The sequence below is a fragment of the Vicia villosa genome, unplaced genomic scaffold (genome assembly GCF_029867415.1).
Source record: "Vicia villosa cultivar HV-30 ecotype Madison, WI unplaced genomic scaffold, Vvil1.0 ctg.002312F_1_1, whole genome shotgun sequence".
In the NCBI taxonomy this organism is placed as follows: Eukaryota; Viridiplantae; Streptophyta; class Magnoliopsida; order Fabales; family Fabaceae; genus Vicia; species Vicia villosa.
Genome location: NW_026705891.1, coordinates 342,852 through 364,527, shown reverse-complemented (window position 1 = coordinate 364,527; position 21,676 = coordinate 342,852). Strand labels below are relative to the sequence as shown.

Sequence of the window (21,676 nt, the reverse complement as noted above, 5' to 3'; positions counted from 1 at the left end):
TAATTATATTTTGTAAATGGAAAATATATATGATATTATTATTAAATTACAATTTGTTATTCGTGCCGATTAAATCGATTAATCGCTATGGTTAACAACAATTTAATTAAAATGTTATTTAATTAAGTAAATTTGGTTTCTATTATGTGGTTAAATGGTTGCAATTATCTTATTAATTGTGATGATTAACCGTTTTTCTCTCCGATTTAATTTGTTATTCTTTTTAATCGAATCAATCGATTGCGAGGGGTAACAATACAAAATAAAATTCTACAAAATTATTAAAAAATACTTCAACTCATTATTAGTGATAATCGAATCAATCGATTAAAATTGGTAGTGATGCAATTATTAATCTTTTAACTATGGTGATCAAACCTATTGATCATTGCGGTTAATTGTGCCAAATCAGGGTTGTACGCCCACTCCTAAAAAACACTTCCCAAAACTTGTATGCATCGAATCATACATTATCATAGGCTATTTCAAAAGCCTTTGAGGCAAACTATATCAAATCAAATTTCAAACCCTAAGGGCGTACAACCCGTCCCCCGAACTACGTGGACTCTGATTCTCCCTAAGGAGATACGTAGGCATTTGGCAACAAGGCGAGTCTCCCACCTCCAAACCCTAATCATTTTAATAATTAATTTTGTCAACCCTAATAACTGATTATCATCTGCCTTTGCCCTAACCCTAATCTTTGAAATGTTAACCTTTAGGAAAGGGTTTTGGGTGCCTAACACCTTCCCTTAACCCGAATATGGTATCTTACCCTGAATCTCTAAACCATCAAAGGTTTCCTATTCGCCTTGGTAGAATAGGTGGCGACTCTAAACATTAATTTTTAGGCAGGTTGCTACAGTCATATATATATATATATATATATATATATATATATATATATATATATATATATGAGGAGGGATCAAATTACACCCGAAGAGTTACACCACGAGTTACACTCGTTCAATAACTACATCTCGAATTAATATTTTTTAAATTTAACCGTTGGATTGAAACATAATATCATATAGATCATACCTATAAAGTTTGAGCTTAATCTATAATGATTTACTATGTCATTGAATTACATCAAAATTAACGTTATATGAAAGTTCATTTTGACGTTAATCTTTGGATATCTTGATGATATAGTAAATCATTATAGATTAAGCTCAAACTTTATAGGTATGATCTATATGATATTATGTTTCAATCAAACGGTTGAATTTAAAAAATATTAATTCGAGATGTGGTTATTGAACGAGTGTAACTCGTGGTGTAACTCTTCGGGTGTAATTTGATCTCTCCTCTCTCTCTATATATATATATATATATATATATATATATATATATATATATATATATATATATATATATAATTTATTAGGTTAATTATCGTAAATAAATAAATATGTTACTAAGGCTCAGTTTGGTAAGGCATAATTTTGAGCTTATGTCTTATAGCTTATAGCTTATAAGCTCATATGACAATTCAGATCTGTTTGGTAACAGTCTTTTCCTCACTAGCTTATAGCTTATTTTACTAACTTATAGCTTATTTTTTAGACGCTATTTCAAATATCATTTTAGCTTATAACTTATCATTTTTTCTTCCTTTTTTATCCTTTATTATTTTAGCATAAATTCATTTTTATCCTTTATAATTTATTTTAATTTCAAATTAAATAATTATGTATTAAATATCTTTTATGTCATTTTACATTTATAAGTTACTTGAACCGCTAATTTTACCAAATACTTCAATTAGCTTATCAGTTATTAGTCTCAACCATCAGATATAAGTTATAAGTTATCTGTCATCAACCATCAACTATAAACTATAAGTTGTAAGCTAGCTTATCAGTCAACCACTATTTTTACCAAACAGACCCTAAGTCTGAGTCAAACTCACTTTTTTCTCTTCCTCTCAAATCCTGCCATCTTACATGCTTCTCTCTTCCTCACATATTTTTTATTCCAATAATTCTTTATTTTTTCTCTAAATTTCTCCGATTAAAAATCAAAGGTAAAATAAGTATTTTAATTTTTTCTTATTCTTTTCTCTTTTTTGAGTTGAACCATAAAATTCCAATTTGTTAAATTAAATCAATTTTTTCAATTTCTCATAAATTGTTTTCTTTATAATCAATTGATTTTGTTGTTCTCTTTATAATATAATTAACTATTTTAAATGGTTTCATTATTCTTTTTATAGGATGAAGAAATTTTTTCATGTGCTTTCTAGAGACAAAGCTACTTCTTCGACTAATATAAGAGCATCGGAAACTCAACATCTAAGTGAGAGTACTAAAGTTGTCGATTTTGAAATGCTGGAAATAGATCCAAGAATTATGCCGACAATTTCAAGTTATCATCCTCACAATTTTGTTTACCCTTTGCCTGTTCAAGGTAAACAAAGACGTCGAATTTGCAAAAAATTGGTTTGATTTGTATGACTGGATTGATTATAGTGAATCTAACGACTTAGCATTTTATTTTCCATGTCTTTTATTTAAAAATGTCTCTAAATATGGGAGAGATCACTTTGTGACAAAGGGGTTTGGTGACTGGAAGAATTCTCAAAGATTGGCTAATCATGCTACTTCTTCTAATAGTCATGTTGATTATGTGCATATGAGTTACACTCTCATGAACCCAAACCAAAGTAATAAGGTTGCGTTTGTTAATCAAACTAACCAAATGAATTTCGAACATCGTGTCCGTGTAAACACATATCTTATAGCTACTAAGTTTCTTTTGAGGTGTGGCATGCCATTTAGAGGGAGTGATGAGTCATTTAACTCTTTATTTAAGGTGCCATTTCTTGAGTTGGTTGACACTCTAAAGGAAATTAACCTAAAGATAGCTAGTGTAATATAGTGTGCTCCGGGAAATAATTCTATGTCTGCCCCTAAAATTCAAAAGGATTTTGGCGCTGCTTGTGCATGTGAAATAACTCAACAATTGTATGTGATATTGTGGATGATGTGTTTTAGGTTTTGATTGATGAATCCAGTGATGTTGCTGGTAAATAACAAATGGTTGTTGTTATTCGTTATGTTAATAGTGAAGATTTGTTAAAAGAAAATTTTCTTGGCATTGTAAGTGTTAAAGAAACAAATGATAAGTCACTTAAGGAGGCACATGAGAAGTTGTTGTCTATTAATGGTTTGATTTTATCTAGGATAAGAGGGCAAGGATATGATAAAGCTAGCAATATGCGAGGTAAGTTTGGTGGTTTGAAATCTTTAGACCAAAATGAAAATCCATATGCTTATTATGTACATTGTTTTGCACATAAACTTCAATTGACACTTGTTTCATGTGCTAAGACTCACAAAGATGTTAGTGGTTTTTTCGGTAAGGTCAATATGCTCGTTAATTTCATACGATTTTCTAACAAGAGACAAGAATTGTTTTGGGATTAAAAAAGTATCTCAATTTTCTAAATTGGCTGAAGAGGGACAAATAGAGACTTATAGTGGATTAAATCAAGAATCACCCGTTGCTAGAGTAGGCTACACTTATTGGGGTTCCCGTTTTAGAACTATCACTAGTTTAATGACTTTATATGGTGCCATTATTGAGGTACTTGAAGAAGTCGGGAAGGATACGTCATTTGAAAAATATGGTGAAACTATACTTTTGCTAGATACGCTCTAGTCCTTTGATTTTATCTTCATGTTATACATGATGGTTGAGGTTTTAGGATTTACAAATGATTTGAGTGTAGCGCTACAAAAGTGTGATCAAGATCTTTTGAATGCTTTATCATTTGTCAAAGCTATCAAACAAGATTTACAAGAAATGAAGAATGATGGATGGGAAGAACTTATATATAAGGTTATGGAAATTTGTAGTAAGCATGATATTGATGTGCTTGTTATGGATGCACCATATGTGCAAGGAAAGAAACCTAGACGACAAGCTACAACTTCTAGTGTTTCTAATTTGTATCATTATAAGCATGATTATTTATTTAGTGTTTTAGATTTGCAGTTGCATGAGCTCATTGTTAGGTTTGATGAAGAGAATACTGAACTTTTACAATGTGTTTCATGTTTGAGTTCCTCATCGTCATTTGCAGCTTTTTATGTGAAAAAATTATTGAGGATGTTTGAACTTTATCCAAATGATTTTGTAGATGTGCCAAAAGTGGTTGTGCGACATCAGCTTCAGAATTATGTTAGAAATGTTCGAAATGACCCAAAATTTGCAAAGTTAAAAGGGCTTTAGATCTTTGTGCAAAACTGATGGAAACAAATAAGTGTAGCACATTTGATATGGTTTATAAGCTTCTAAAGTTGGCTTTAGTCTTGCCGGTAGCAACTTCATGCATGGAACGTGTAGTGATCCGCTGTCGTGCACGGATCAAAAACGAGTATTTTGTAAACGTAATATAGCGACAATGACTCGAGTCGTATCACAAGGATTCTTGTTTTGTTATTAACTAATATAAATAAAATTGGGGTTTATGGTTTAGGATCAATTTAATAATAACAGATTGAAAAAGTGATTATCAAAATAAGCTGAAATGATTAATCTACTGTTTTGGCTTCCTAACTTATCATCGATCCAAATAATTTCCAACTCACAAGCGGATTCTATTCCCTTTTCGATTATAAAAACAATTATACAAGCGCAATTGAAATTATGTGATGTATGTTCCTAATTCCCGAATTAAGCAAACGGATTATATATAGCAATCGTGAATTAAGCAAACACGACAGACATACGCGGATTAAGCAAACGCGATTAAAGTATAGGAACATGCAACCATCGAAATAAATCAATCTAACCTTGGATAATATCGAATTAAGCAAACAACATATCAAAGATTAGAATTGAAAGGAAATAGATTAATTGGAAAATATAAGAACCTCAAAGTATCGGCGGAAACCGTTTACAGCAGATTAACCTCTAGGAATTAGTTCTTCATGATCAAACGTACAAGCTCTTCCAAAAATGTGAAATGGTGATCCCTGGTGAACAGTACCGCAGCTGCTACCCTAAGGGGAAAGAGTGCAACCCGTTTTACAATCCGATTCTGACTTCGGCTCCAACATAAGAATTGTAGCTCTTTCTCTTAGCTTTCCGGCGATTTTTAGAACGCCTCAATCGGACTCCTGGAACTCTAGATATGATCGTTTCCGTGCAGACTGTTAAAGCTGAAAATTAAATACGAAAATCAAATAACAATAAAAATAAATTAAAATATAAAAACATTATAAAATACAAAAATAAGACAAGCAAACCATGGAAATGTATAAGTACAACCGTAGAGGAATGTGCATCAAAATGCACTGATCATGTAGTCAACACATAATTTATTTTGTGTCGAGAGTTATAATATGAATCAAGTGTAGTCAATTTTTTAATGTTAATAAGTGATGATTTTAAAAATATTTATGAAATTTTTACTTTTGAATATCATGTCACTTGTATAAAATGATAAGGATAAAAAATATAAATTATTCATAAAATCTCTCTCATCCTCTCGTGAACCAAACATATTTTTAATCAAAATTTCTCCACTCCCCTCCCTTCCCATCGTTTGAACCAAACATATATATATATATATATATATATATATATATATATATATATATATATATATATATATATATATATATATATATATATATATATATATATATATATATATATATATAAAATTAAAAAAAATCACTCCCTTCCCCTTCTATTTCCTCAATTAAAATTTCTTCCCTCCCCTCTCCCTCATTTGAACCAAATAGACCATAATAGAACAAATTATTTTCTTTTTTAAAAATAAAATGTTTTTTTTTTGTTTTGAATATTTTTATTTGTTTTACTGACAGAATAAAATTTAGATGAGCTTCATCCAAAGCTCCCTAAAATCAAGACAAACTTTAAGCACATATACTATTAGACTATATATCTACTAATAATATTCCCTACATAAGTAGGAAGTGTTGAACTCACTTTAATTAATAAAGTAATATGAGCCAATTCCTTATTACCTAACCTAGATCAACATTTGTGCTTGGCCTACAACTTGACATAAACATTCAAACAGCCTAAAAAGTTTGATTTTTTTTTGTTGTTTGACCAAATTTAATCAGTGGTGTAGAGCGAAATCAACAAACAACCGACAACGTTGGTTAGACTCAAGCCCACACTAAACAAAATAAATATTCCTACACTCTCTGCGATAAAATAAATAATATATAATGCTATTTCTTTTATTTATTCAATTTTTTTAAATGTATGTATAATCCAATGTTCCATGTGAATGCATTTGAGCTAATTTAGAACTTATAGAAGAGTGCATGCATGATGCCACCGACATGGATGAGGAGTTACAGAGTGACCAGTTGAATCAGGCGAGTAGAGTTGATAATAATTGTACGAAATGCATATATTATTAATAATTCTGTATTTTGGTGGATTGTTGTTGACAATTATGGCATTACTTTGAAGATGAAAAAATGAGCAGACATGATGTGGGTTTGGCAGCAACCCATTTCTAATCTAGGAAGCGAGTCAGATCTGAAGTTTGTCTCCACTTAAATCTAAACGTGATCGTTTTAATTTAGAATAATAATAATAATAACCACATATTTCTAGTATACAAATTTTAATCCTTTTTCATTAATAAAACTAACAAGATAGACTTGCTCCCGAGTAAATTTATTTGTTATTATATAAAATGTAATTAAACATATATAAATGTATGATTATAAATTTATTTTAAATGAGTGATCTAATTATAAATAAATAATGATCATATAAATGTAATTATATTAAATAGCTATATAAACAGAGAACCTGTGAATTGGAGAAAAAAATAAAATTTTAATATTTAAAAATAAAAATTATCTTTTAAATAAAAATAATTATTGATTAAAATAAAATAGACATTGTGTTTATAATGACCAGTGAGATAAAAAATTATTTGATGCGATATAAAATATATTTAGATCAGAGTTGACCCAGTCAACACAGAGACCCGTTGTAATTTTAAAAATCAGTTCAAATTTAAAAAGTAAATATAATTATGATAATTAAAAAAGACACATAAAAAATACAATTATGAATTAATCAATAATATATTTAATTATAATTATTCTGAATTTTGATATATCTCAATTTTTGTATGTATTGAGTTTTTATCATAGTATTTTTTTGATTTATTGAATTTTTATTATAACATTTTATTTATTTCGATTAATATTTGTGAAAAAAAATTGAACCTTTTAAAATTTGGGGGCTCTCATAATTTGGAACTCTCCTGTAGGACTCCTTGCACTTGCACAAGGGCGACCTCTAATTTAGATACAAATACAAAATTTAAAATAATTTACATAATTGTAAAATGAACAATAATTATATAAATTTAATTGTATTAAATAATCATATAAAAAATAGGAATCCTTAGATGGAGATTATAAAAATAAAGATTTTGTCTCTCAATTTAAGACAATGATTGATTAAGAAAAATAAATATTATGTTGATAGTGACGCGTGAGATAAATAAAATTTTAGTTTTATTAAAATTAATAAATGGATTATTAGTATTTTTATTGATAGGAAATAGAGAAAAAAAATAAAATAATAGTAAGAAAGTATGAGAAAAAGAAATGTGGGAAATTTAAAATTTTAATTAAAAGAAAGAATGCTTGTGTAACATTTGATTATGATTTAATTGGTGAATGTTGAAAAAGGAATGTCATATGTCATGCTATAATAGGAGACGAAAATGAAAAAGTAAGCATTACTTTATTACTTAAATGGTCTTTTTGTAGTGTAAAAAAATTGTGGTGGAAGAACAATTTAGAGAATTCATACAATTATTTTTAATTGATAGATCGTAGATTTGTATGAATCACACTACATTTATAAATGTATACGTGATTTGCATTAAGGATGTCAATGTGGGCGAGTCAGAGACCGCTTTTACCTCCTCAAATCTATTCTCGAATCTCCAAATAATCCATATTCTTAACCACAATTTATATATATATATATATATATATATATATATATATATATATATATATATATATATATATATATATATATATATATATATATATATATATATATATATATATATATATATATATATATATATATATATATATATATATATATATATATATATATATATATATATATATATATATATATATAGAGTATATCAAGTGAAAGCATTTTATAATGAGAGATGAGAGGAACAAATATCAACCATTAAATTCATCAAGAGAGAGAATGTTAATTCATTAATGTGGCAATTAATTTCTTTCTCTTGATGAATTCTATAGTTGATATTTATTCTTCTCATCTCTCATTATAAAATTCTCTCACTTGATATGCTCCATATATATATATATATATATATATATATATATATATATATATATATATATATATATATATATATATATATATATATATATATCTTGGTTGGAATGCCAAAATTCAAATGGATGTTGCGGGACGACCACCCCCGTAACTTCATTCTAGCGACGGGACCGTCCGCGGCAGCTCGCGGACACTTCGTGTGGCTAGCACGGTACCACAGGGAGGGAACGATGGCTGGACTGCCAAAATCTGATAGTGCTCTGCGGACGATTGCAGCGTACGTACGTCGCATATATAGCCCACGTCCGTTTGACAACTCCCGGACACCGCAGAACACTAGCACATTTTGACCTTACGGCCATAGAACCTAGTGCATGATTAAGATGAGAATACTAACAAATATTAATTATAATTAATAAAACTAAGCATATTAAACTAAAAAATGTAACTAATTAATCTATCTAAATGGTTGATATTTGTTAGTATTCTCATCTTAACCATTAAATATATATATATATATATATATATATATATATATATATATATATATATATATATATATATATATATATATATATATATATATATATATATATATATATATATGGAGTATATCAAGTGAGACCATTTTATAATGAGAGATGAGAGGAACAAATATCCCCTTCGATCGGGCACGACTAATCAGTAAGTTCCCACAACTAATTTATTCTTTTAAAATGATTATATATATATATATATACATATATATATATATATATATATATATATATATATATATATATATATATATATATATATATATATATATATATATATATATATATATATATTATTAACCACATATATCACTTATAAATCACTAACCAACTAGGACAACAAAAACCTTAGTAAAGTATGACAGTAATAAAGTAGCATTTCCGATTATAACTAAAAGATTAACAAAGTTGGGAAACTATTAACAACAATATTTGCAATATGTTAACAAAGTTGGGAAACTAGGACCAAAAAGTGAAAAGGAAACAAAATTTTACTTCTTCTAATGTCATAATAGTACACCCTTCACATCCTTCACTAAAATTGGCAATGAGGTGATTGTTAGAAGCCATTTCACATCCTGGGATAAGGTTTACCATATGATTAATTACTTCCCTATGCAATATTGTCATAGGCTAGGAAGTCTAATCTGTATGTGAAAGATACATGTTATCTTCCAGCTGAGTGAGCGATCAATTTGACTAGCAACATAAGACGCTAGACCGGAATCATTAGTTTGCGAAGTGATTACAAACAGCAAATGAAAAAAAGTAAGATGATTAGTAATTTAAAAAGTGACGTGATTTCTTAACAAATAAAAAAACAATTAGCAAGAAACTAAATAGCCATAAATGATGCATGGAGGATTGGAGAGAAATTCAAACTATAAGTTACAAAATAAATATATAGTTGATGTTTCGTTACAAAACTGTGGAGAAAAAGTATAATGGAAATCACACCATGACTGTGTCGTCAGCTGCTGATGCTGCCCTAGCAGTAGCATATTCTCCTGCACAAAAAGTTGTAAAATTTGTTTCAGTTTAGGAGACTAAGTAGATTACAGAATCCTTGTGAATGCATTTTGATTCTCTTTCAAAGTCCACTGCATTTTGATCCATAGTCAATTCAATATGAAATAAAAAGCAGAAGTGTACTTTAGGATCCATAAAATTTCAATGAGAAGATGATGATCTTAATAGAGTAATGACTTTCCAATTCTAATTGGAGATTCCTTAATTTCTTAGGTCCTCTTTCAATGAGATAAAGAGAATAAATATTTAATGATATTTTCTAGTGTCTACTATTGAGGACCATAATTCCTTATTTATAAGAATCACATGCTCTTTCATGAAAAGTCATGTTTATTCAAGTTTAGAATCTCATGCCCTTTCATGAAAAGTCATGATTATTTAAGTTTTCTTATTCCAACTTTACCCATCACAAAATAGAAATACGACTTTTGGTATGTACACAATATTTTTCATGACAATTACATCCTTAGCCATAAACCTTACATTAAATAATCACTTTAATTTGACTAATTAAATAATGATTCCGACATATTAATTTATTACATGTATGACCCAAAAAAATTCTAACAATCTCACTAGTCATATATGTATCTTTATAAAAGTGTTAAACTTTATGAGCTAACAAATTTCCATTATAAACATTGGACATATTGTCCTCTTGTCCATTAATTACATTATTATATAGGACCAAAACAGTTTTCATAATATCAATCATAATTAAACCCATCAATGATCACAAATATAAACACAACTAATTGACATAGATTAATCATGAAATGCGTAGCATGAAAATCACATGAAGGTGATCAATAGATGTCAATTTTCAATTGGTTCTCCTCACTTTAATGAAATCAATATTATCATACAAAGTGAAATGAACTATATAACCAAACTTTATTTCTAAACAGAAAGTAATATAAAATATGTGAGTATGTATATATCCTATCAAATATAGAACATAATTGATTAACAATGACTAACTCCCACTAAATCATAGAATCCTCTAATTGTATAACACACATATGAGTAGTGTGCTCACGAAAGATCTTGGTTGGAAGCCCCTCTGTCATAGGGTCCGCTATCATCGAGTTCTTCCCTAAATGTTCTATGGAAATCTGTCCACTTTGTACTTTTTCATTTTTCCATTGCTTTTAGAGGTACTTGCCAAGTGAGCACTCTCTATCCTATCTTGCTTCATCCTCTCTTTTTCTTGCACACAATATGAAATGAGTTCGTTAAGAGACCATTTCACTCCCTTTGACAATTATAGCTTATCTTAAACTAACCAAATTGTGCAAGAAGAGATATTAACACCAAATGCACGAGCAAGTCATCAGACAACTCAAACTTTAGTACCTTAAGTTTAAAAGCAATGTTAGACATTTTCATAATATACTCTCTTATACTTCATTTGCCTTTATACTTTATTGAAATCAAGCTTTGAAGAAGTATGCTTTTTTCCGCCTTATCGCTTTTAGCAAAGCGCTTTTCAATTCCAACAAGGAAGTCTTTGGCACTTGTTATTTCTTCAAATATAGTACCCCTAAATGTCTATGGAATGCCGAGCTTTATGATCATAAGACTCATGCGATTAGAGCGATCCCACTTCTCGTAATTTTTCTTTTCATTAGAGGTAGTGAAGTCTGTAGGAGAATATGGTTTCTCCATCCTTAATGCAAGGTCAAGATCCATGCAGACAAGAACAATTAAAATATTCTACTACTAGTCCTTAAAACTGGCACCATTAAGAACTATAACCAACGATTTAAAATAAATCATACATAAACTCAAATAATATGTGTTCATATAATATCATAACTCATCTCAAGATATCTAGAGCATCATCAATATCAAGTCTTTGGACAATAATATTAATTGTTAGTGATACTCTTGTTATAACGATCCAATATGAATAATAAAATATGTCAAATAACAAACCTCTTTTTGGACTGATTTATCATTCACATGTGAAGCGTTAAATATCAATTTTATTTTGGGCCAACTACTTATACTCACATAGAAACATATGCACACTAACATTTAATATTTCTTATAAGTAATCTTAACAAAAGAGGTTACTTTGGTGACTTTTTATTTCAGTTGACTCATTAAAAATATTAAACAATTGTATAAAATACAAATCATAATCAAAATTTGAACATAAAAAAATAATCAAATTTAATGGATAATATAATTGTGTGAGACACAACCGTGCAAACTGATAACTCGAAAACGTATCACATTTTACGACTCGATTTACCGGCTATCGATATTTTATTTTTTTTGGAGCAAATAATGAATATATATTCCAAAAAAGGCAAGAGAGTACAAGCTGATCCGAAGATCCAAGCCTCAAGAAGACAAAACTATAAAACCAGAAATACTAGAGAAAATTACAATAAGCCCATAATTTCCTATCCATCTTAACACGTTCAGATACCACATCTTTGATTACTAAGAAGTCTAGCTCAAGATTGTTATTAGGTTGAAAAGCTTTTCTATTCCTTATCAACCAAACATGGTATATCGTCTCAGCAATACAGATTTTCAGAAGCTTCGCACGACAATTTTTTCCCCTAGTTGCATCTATGATCCACTTCAGCTCATTTTCTCAATTCTGAGGAGTGTGCACTATGTGCATCCACTCAAGGGCCTGCTTCCAAATATGGTTAGTGTCCCTGCACCCAAAAAACAAGTGGTCACACGATTCAGATTCACTACAGAACAGGCATTTACCATCTGTCCCAACTCCAAACTTGTGCATTCTATCCTTGGTGGGTATCCTACTTAAGCAAGTCATCCAAAGCAAGAAAACTGTGCGAGGCCTTGCGATATTTCCTCTAATAAGGTTCTTCTAAGGCACAGTAGGTTTCTCCCCTCGAAGCTCCAAATACATACTACTAGTTTTGTACCTACCTGTCGCACTGAAACTTTGCCAGGCTGCAGAATTCAACAACACAGTTTTATGTTTGAACATGGCTTTGATGGTCCAGGATGCTGTTTGTTTAGACACATACATACTAAACAAAAAAGGATAAAACGCAAAAAATCTGAAGTCCTGCTGAGACGGTGATGTCGTTTGGGGAATGACGGTCACCATTTTCTCCGAGACCAGAAATTGAAAGAAACGCTTCAGTTTCAGAAGCAAACCAATTCTTCCCCACTTCCCTTATTTTTCTCAACTGCCAAGCACACATTTTTCCACTAGCAACTTGACTGTAACATTATATATAGGACTAGGATTTTAGTTAGAATTATCTTGGAATTTATTAGCGAAGCTCTGACGAATTCCAGAGGCAAATTTGTACACCGAGATCAAACCTTTACATCAATTCAAGTTTTAATTCAGGTTTCTTTAATTGCATGTTCTTTAATTATATTATTGTATGCTCTTCATCTTTACTCCCATGAATTCTTCTTTAACTACAATCATGTTTAAAATCAATTTAATTAAAACCATGTTCGGCTAAATAGGTTAGAGTCCAGTATATGAGAACTGTCGTTTCGACGGGACTCAATAATTTTGTGGCTTGTTAAATGTTATTAAATTCAAATTTGGCTTTAGTTTTTAATTCTAATTTAGGTAACCTTGTCACAAGAGTGAGAGGTTACTTACCACGACTTCGTCACGAGAGTGAGAAATCCATTAAGGTCCGAACCGGCACTACGAGAGCCTGGGAGTCGAACCAGATAGTAAAAACTAGGTATCAATCCTAAAGAGAGCGAGAGCGCTTTAGGTATCGATTAAGTATTAATTAGTTTTCAAAATTTGATCCTTAATTAGAATGGGAGAGCGAGAGCAAAATCTCATGGTTAGAGAACGTGGCTTTATTCAAGACCTCGAGAGTGTGATATTTAGTCTTTGAACTGTTATTTCTTACAAAATACCTATTAAGTCTAGACGAATCATCGATTTACAAAGTCCCATAGACGTACGAAATCACGTTCCGATCTCTTCTTAATTTCTTATTTCTCTAAAAACCATTTTCTTCCAAAAGCTTTATTTCCCTCCTCTATAAAAATCACTCTCCTTAGCTAAACATAGTAGCAGTCCGATAGCATTAGTTTGACTGTTAGTCCTTATGTGTCCGACAAACATTCCAATTTGTGATTTACTTTCACATTGATTATGCTTTGACGTTTATGTCGGATGACACGATTTTTGACATTCTTGTTTTGTTGATGCTAGCTCGCGCGAAGTATCTGGATTTCTTTGCTTTTTAGTTTACTTTATTACAAATTTCTATCCGTTCGGTATAATTTCTTGAACCAATTTACTATTTCTGTATTTTTTTTCTTTTCTATACCATGAGAAGTAGGATTGAAAGTCCTTGCCACTTGGCAGGCATAGTGGAAGTCCTCAAAGGAGGCTATGTTTGTGTGTGTTTACTTTTTGTGCTTGTAGGAGTCATGATGTAATAAGACCTCATTGAAGGCACCATCATTAAGTCCTCAGAGAAGGCAATCGGGAAGGGTCAACAATGTGATTGTAACTGTTCACCTTAAAAACAAAAAACAAACAAAAACTAGTTAGCCGAACTACGGTAACTCTGATTCCTCAAAAATTATACATAGACATTGGGGTAGGGTCCTGGCGAGCATAACTCTTTCTTTTCTCTATATTGCATGCATCCTAGCTTAGATTTAGACATAGTTTCTTTTACACACCCATAGATTAGACAACAAGCATGGATCCCATCGAGTACGGTGAACGTGAGGGGTGCTAACACATTCTCCTCGTGTAACCGACTCCTTTACCCGTTTCTCTTGTTCACGATGACCTTGCCTATCATTCTCTCAGGTTTACTCTATGTTGCCTTTCCCTCTCTTGGGATAAATATACACGCATGACGACTCTGTTTCCGTGTCACTTTCGCGTTTGTACTTGGATGAAAATCCCGGGAAAGACAATGCCCATCGATTAGATTGGTGTATTTTTGAAGATTAAGGTTGTTTTAATGTATCCAAATGATTTGCAGAGACTATATATCAATTCTTACTTATTTTGGAACTCATTATCGTTTCCTTTAAATGATATAATCAATTGGTCCAATCGATTGGTAAAAGTCAAATTTGTTTAATGATGTTTCCTATTTTAGAGGATTTGAAGCCTATAAATAGAGGCTCCATTTCTCATTTCATTTCATCCAGAATTCGATTTGATTATTGACACACACACACACACACGCACTCTCTCTCTCTCTCTCTCTCTCTCTCTCTCTCTCTCTAGTTTTTGTTCTTCATTCACACACATTCCGCTGGTAAGTCTTAGAAAATCTTTTTAAACTCTAATAGATCTTAGGAAAAGTTTTCAAAATCATGTTTTTCCTAACCACAAAATTCACCCCCTCTTGTGTGTGAATTCTCAAATCCAACAAGTGGTATCATAACCTACCTTCTGTTTAAAGGACTAAACGTCTCAGGAGGAAGATGACTTCCAATACAAGATTCCTATTTCTCCACCACCTTTTTGAAAATCTTATTTATTTATTAAGTCGTTTTTTAAATTTTCTTTTGGTATGTTTTACCCTACTAATCAAATAAATGATGAAGGAGTGAAAAAACTTCTTTGACCAATTATATTTTATTTTTTTACCGCCAAGAAAATGTAGGATGCTTTGGAAAAAGATATATGAAGTTTCTCCAAGTATCAAACCAAAGGATATGAACACATGAGGCGATGAAAAAAATTCTTTAGATTATTGTTACTAACATTTATCTAGAGAATTAAGAATTGAAATATTTATCCAACTCTTAAATCTATAGATAGAAACCTTCACGAGTTTCGGGGAAATCAAGAAAGAAGAAAAACATAGAAATCGATAGACTAAACTGAAAGATCATCATTCATATCATATTTTAGCCAATCAAGGAGTCCTCATGCTCAAAGTACAACAAAAAGATGAAGGAGTTCTTCATCCAATTGGACTAAGAGGAGAAATTTCAACCTTGGGGAGAAATATAAAGAATCATATTCCAACGGAGAAGATAACACATGCTCAAATGTACCCTACAAGGAATGGAAAGAAAAAACCAGAATAACCTATTTAATTGTTTTACAGGCAATGCATCCAAAAACTCGAAAGAAATATCAAAGCAGAAGTATACTTATTAAAACACTTTGATCTTGAAGAATGAACAATGATAGCAAATGTCAATAGTTATGATCATAGAAAATCTTATTGAGAATTTATCATTTTTTATATGTGATGATCAATTAAGTAAATCATTCTGTGATGGATGAAATAATTATGTGATGAGAAGAATTCGCCATGAGGTGTTAATCCCATATGGGAAATACTTATCAATATTTATTTCTTGAAAGAAGGTAAAATTATTTTAAGGTTGAAATAATCAAATAATCTAATTAACAAAATTATTATTTCTAAACTCTTTCATAATTTAATATTTATTCATTTATTTCTAACTTATAAAAATAAGTGTGTTAAAGTGTTTTTAAGCTTAGGATTGTTAATAATATGAAATGGAGGTGTCAAAAAGCAACAAGGCCCAACAAACAAAGCAAAACATCAAGGAAGTCCAAATGAAGCAAAATAATCGATTATTCTAATCGATTAGAATGTTTAACATAGAGAAAATTCGAACATTGAACAACTCCTCAACAGATAGTTGAAGGATTAATGCTATAATAGATAGTTGCAACGCAAAAATCTAAAAAATTATCGTTGCTAATCGATTGGCCAATCGATTAAATGAAGGCTATATAAAGAGGTAAGTTCTCATTCTTCTTCACTCATCATTTCTCACTCCTTGCTTGCATAAATATCACCTTTCCCGTTCATAACTCATCATCATCATCAAAAATGGCCACAAAAAGAACTTGTTCTTCCCAACCATCACCATCCCACGGCTCTGAGGATTTCTCAAGCCTAACTCAAAGATTGCTCCTTCATAGAAGCATTCAACTTTACTGGGTTGAAAAACTTTGTCTTTGAAAAACCCAAAGAAAGATATCATGAAATAATAAGGAGATTCTATGAAAACCTCTCCTATACTAATGGAATCATCCAATATGAAGTTAAGATGCATCCCATTGTCCCAATCCCATTGACTTTATGATTATATCTACTAAGAGGTTAATGGTTATCCTGTTAAACCATATTGATCTTAGATATTTTGTGGAGAGAAGTATTACCATTTCAATCTACCATTAGGAAGGAAGCTTGGCCACTTTAGTCTCAATATTTCAAAAGGAGAAGAGGCAATCGATCATATCCTCTGTATTGTATAAACATGGTTGTAAGTCAACCACCATTTCCTTATATAAGGGGGTTAATAAGCTTCACCTACTAAAAGATCTCAAGTATATAATGGAAAATATCAAGATCAATTCTTGGGGAGAGAAGTATGTCTCTTATTTATGATCGAACCTCTATACATCGCGGTTTTTTCTTTTCTCTTAAAATTTTTACTTTTCGCACTTTATCTTTCAAAACATTTCTATAGTATTTCTATTGGTAACGTTTGATCATTTGGGTCCCTTCCAATATTATTTGTCCTCTATAATAGCCCTTTAAGAAAAATCCATCCAATCCTATAATGGACATGCACTTGAAAAAACTATCACTGCAAGATTTAAAGTATATATACATCCTCTGAAAATGTGGATTTAAAGGTCTGTCAAGATGTTCAGTGTTTTCCTTCTCCATTATATTTGTCAACTTCAAATTTGGATTTTCTCCTACATTAGTTTATATCTTTTTGCCTACTTGGAAGTAAGGAACCTAACCTTATAATACCTACTACATGTATGGTTGTTAACTATTTTTCTCAATTTCCCAATCTTTTCTTGTGGTATTTTTGTGTAATAAGCCTCAGAGGGACAATCTGCCTTGCATATCATTCTCATCCACTTGTTATCATTTTTTTTTAAATTTTATATTCCTGCCTGAGTGAATAGCATATGTTCTCATCCCCTATTTAAAATCCTCCTTTGTAGAAAAATATTTTCCTACTTCCCACTTGTAATTTTCCATTATTTTTGGAATCTTAAAGGTTTGAGAATCAACCTTTGAAATGTTTTCATCTTCACTGTCATACTCATTAGGTAACTCTTCACTGTCATATTCATCAATGGCACTCAATTCTCTAAAATGTTCCTTTAACACATCATCTACATTCACACCATCATGCAAACCATTCCCTTCACCACTACATTCATTATTCCTAGTTTGCTTACTTGGTCTCCTAACCTTGCCTTTCCCTTTACCTTTTTCTTTTCCTTTTCCTTTCCCTTTAGATTTACCTTTTGCTTTCCATTGTTTTGCCTTGATCTTCACCAATTAACTCTTCTAATACTTCTTTAATTGAAACTCTTCAACATACCAATATCATCCTCTGAATCCTCAAAGTTTACTTCAAAATCATTATCTTCACTAGCACCGCCAATTTCTTGGTTTTAGTCAAGTCTCTCATCTTCTTGCTGGTAGCAGTTAAGTCCCTCATCTTCTTGTTGGTTGTAGCCGAATCCAACATCTTCCTCCTGGTTATAGTCAAGTCCCTTATCTTGTGTTGGTTGTAGTCAAGTCCCTCATCCACTCCATGATTCAACTCAGTAGTCCCATTGATAGTAAAATCTTCTTTTTCAACTTTTGCAACAGTGGTCCCTCCCTCAGTAAAGTGTTATAATACTTCAGTGGTCACATCTAACTTGTCTTTTTCTGCATTTTTAATTTCACCCAGTATGTCTTTTACTCCATTACTCACTTCATCCAATTCAATTGCTCTTTCTCAATTTTTTCCTTTTGCACATCATCCCCTACCCCATAGTTGTCATTTCCCAATACAACACTTTCTTCTTTTTTTCGTTGGGTCCTACATCATTATATTCAAGTGAAAGTATTGGCTCTTCAATTATATTAGGTTGTGACAGTGGATGGATAATGTATAAATTAATGCACATTCCCATTAATCATTACAATGGTTTTCATCCTCTTAGTTCCCCTATCATCTTTCAATAATACAATCTCATTAATGTCAATTACATCATAACACCACAGGCTTTCCACTTTTGGATACTCTAAGTCTTTTAATCCACTCAACACTTCAAAATAACTCCAAAAATCAAGGTCACATTTCCAAACCTCCTTTAACCCCCTTATAATCTAATTTCTTAAACTCAATAAACTCACCCACATGATGCACAATACACTCAAACCTATTATCCATGACCTATTCAAGATCAATTATGTATATAGAATCAGTTACGAAGATGCAAAAAACATAAAAAGTACGATTTTTAGCTTCCAAAGATGATATTATACATACCTTTTTTAGAATGGAAATGAACAATGGAGGTGAGTATTCTAGGATTTTGATATCTCTTCAAACGTCTTCGTCCTCCGGAAAAGTTAGGGTTACACCTCCTTTTCGTCTTCTCTGCGTCTCTTTGTATTCTCTACCTCTCTTTGTTACTCTTCAAACAACTTTTGGGATTTTTGTCTCTCTCTAACCATCTTCCTCTTCTGGGAAAATTAGGGTTTCAACTGTATTCCTCTGTATGTATTCTCTATCTCTCTTTGTTCTTTTGATTACGTGGTATAACTTTGGAATGAACTTCAATTAGGGCTACTTCATTTTGAACAAAATATGTTTCATCAATAATCAATAATAATAAATTCTTAAGAACCAAAAGAGTCATGTCAGATAAATAAATCTAACTAGATTGCCACATATGCAGAAGTTAAAGTTTTTCACAAATCCTAATGGAAATTACTAATTAGACTAATGAAAAGTTTTTTAAGGGACTAACCTATAACATTTTTTTAATTAGACAAGAGATTAAGTGAAACATTAAATTAAGTTAAGGGACTAAACATACCTTATCATTGTTTTTGATATAATTCTTCTTATTGTTATTTCTCTAATGCAGGTCTAGTCCCAATTCAATTAATACATATTATAATACATGTTCATGTAATTTATACGTATTGGAATACCTCTTCATGTATCCAAATTATAGAATCTAAAATACACTTTTGATTTTAAATACAAGCATCCAAGTTGTTTCATTCCTTAATTTTTGACATAGTTCGGATTTTAGAATTCGACCCCGTCAAAGACACGTTATGGATTCTAAAATTTTGAAGGCATTTTTGTCAATATAAAAATTTTCAAAGAGATTTAAGATATGGAAAAAGAATTTCCCATGAACACATAAATAGTTTGTACATCAAATAAAGTTAGATTGCACGTACAGTTACAATAGTTATTGAGCCAAAATTACACAATTTTAATAATTGAGAGACTTAAAAGTAAAAGTAGAAGAAATAATGGGAATCCATTCTTTGCTAAATAGTAAAAAAGATTGGAGAATCAAATAAGTGGGGACCGAAATATTTGCGAAGTTTAGTGAGAGATAATTTAGATTCTGTATACATGTTTCTAAGTTGTAATAGAAAAGATGTCAAACCTCGTGTCTCAATATTGAAACATATATATGTCTGTTCCCACTTCCAATCACTATCTCTATTAGAAAAGTGTTTCTTTTCACACCAACAAAAGTAACGTTTTATTCACTCTTCTATAAATTAATTAATGTCACATTAGTATCTTACCAAAATCTACAAGTCCAATTTATAGTTTGTGATGTGCAGTGCAGCTAGCATATTGATGTAACACTTAAATAAAGTTAAAATATCATAATCAAGGACTCTTTTCCTTGTATATTCTCATCCTCTTTTCCTAGTATGTTCTCATCCTCATCAACTTATATGTATTTATACTACAAGTTTACTATGATATCTTCCAAATATATTCTCACATAGTATTAGATTCTTCCAAATAAAATCAAATGGAGGAGAAAATGAAGAAGATGCATGGCGGGGGAGATCGTGGCCAGCGAGTCCTGCCTCCCGTTAGAGGCCGCGTCAAGCGTCGCATATTTTCTGTTATAGCGTATGTCATTGTACGTCGAATAATCTGTTCCACTAAATAGTTTTATAGTTTGCATGTATCTATAGTTCTGCTCAGAAGTGATTTGTAGTAACCGTTAATAAATTTATGAAATTACTACAGTATGTATTAAAGCTCACTTGGAGCATTCTATACATTCTCCCTGTTGTATTATATTGTTGTAATTAGTGGTTTATACCAGTTCCTATACTTACTGATATACTAGTCATCCTACTGTTGTGTCAATGACTTTGTTATATACCATACACATGTACATAATGCATCAAGTATATTTTACTCTTCTGATACTCTCCCACAAGTTCGAGGAGGGATGAAAGTTGATCTACTTTGAGTTTGGTACGGAGATTAGTGGAAGTTGTGGTTCTAAGAGGTTTAGTAAGTGTATTTACAATTTGACCATTGCTTGAAACATGTTGGATCAACATCTTAGTTATGACCATTTTCCTCACAAAGTGGATATCAAACTCAATATGTTTAGTAGGTGGACTGGATTGTGGGAAAGAAGTTCAATACTTAAGTTGTCACATAGAAGTATGGTTTTAAATTGCGGTTGCAGCGCGAATGTGATTGCGGTTGCGGTTGCGGCTATTACGGCTGTTGCGATGCAGATTGTGGTCGTTGCGGTGTGAATTTCTTTTTTATCAACAATTTATTATTTATTTTATGTTTCACAATGTCTTCCATTTCCTCTCTAAATCTTCATATATCTCTATAATAATTCGCCATTATTTAGAATCTTTCGAATCTTTTTAAAACGTACCTTAAATTTATGATAAAAATAGGAAGGAAGGTAGACCAAGTAACTTTAAGGAGAGAAATCTTTG

General features: G+C 30.9%; 1 pseudogene; it reads left to right on the top strand.

The window, feature by feature from the left end:
* Positions 1 to 1,417: 1,417 nt before the first annotated feature.
* Positions 1,418 to 21,481, top strand: LOC131638431 (uncharacterized; annotated as a pseudogene).
* The last annotated feature ends 195 nt before the right edge of the window (positions 21,482 to 21,676 follow it).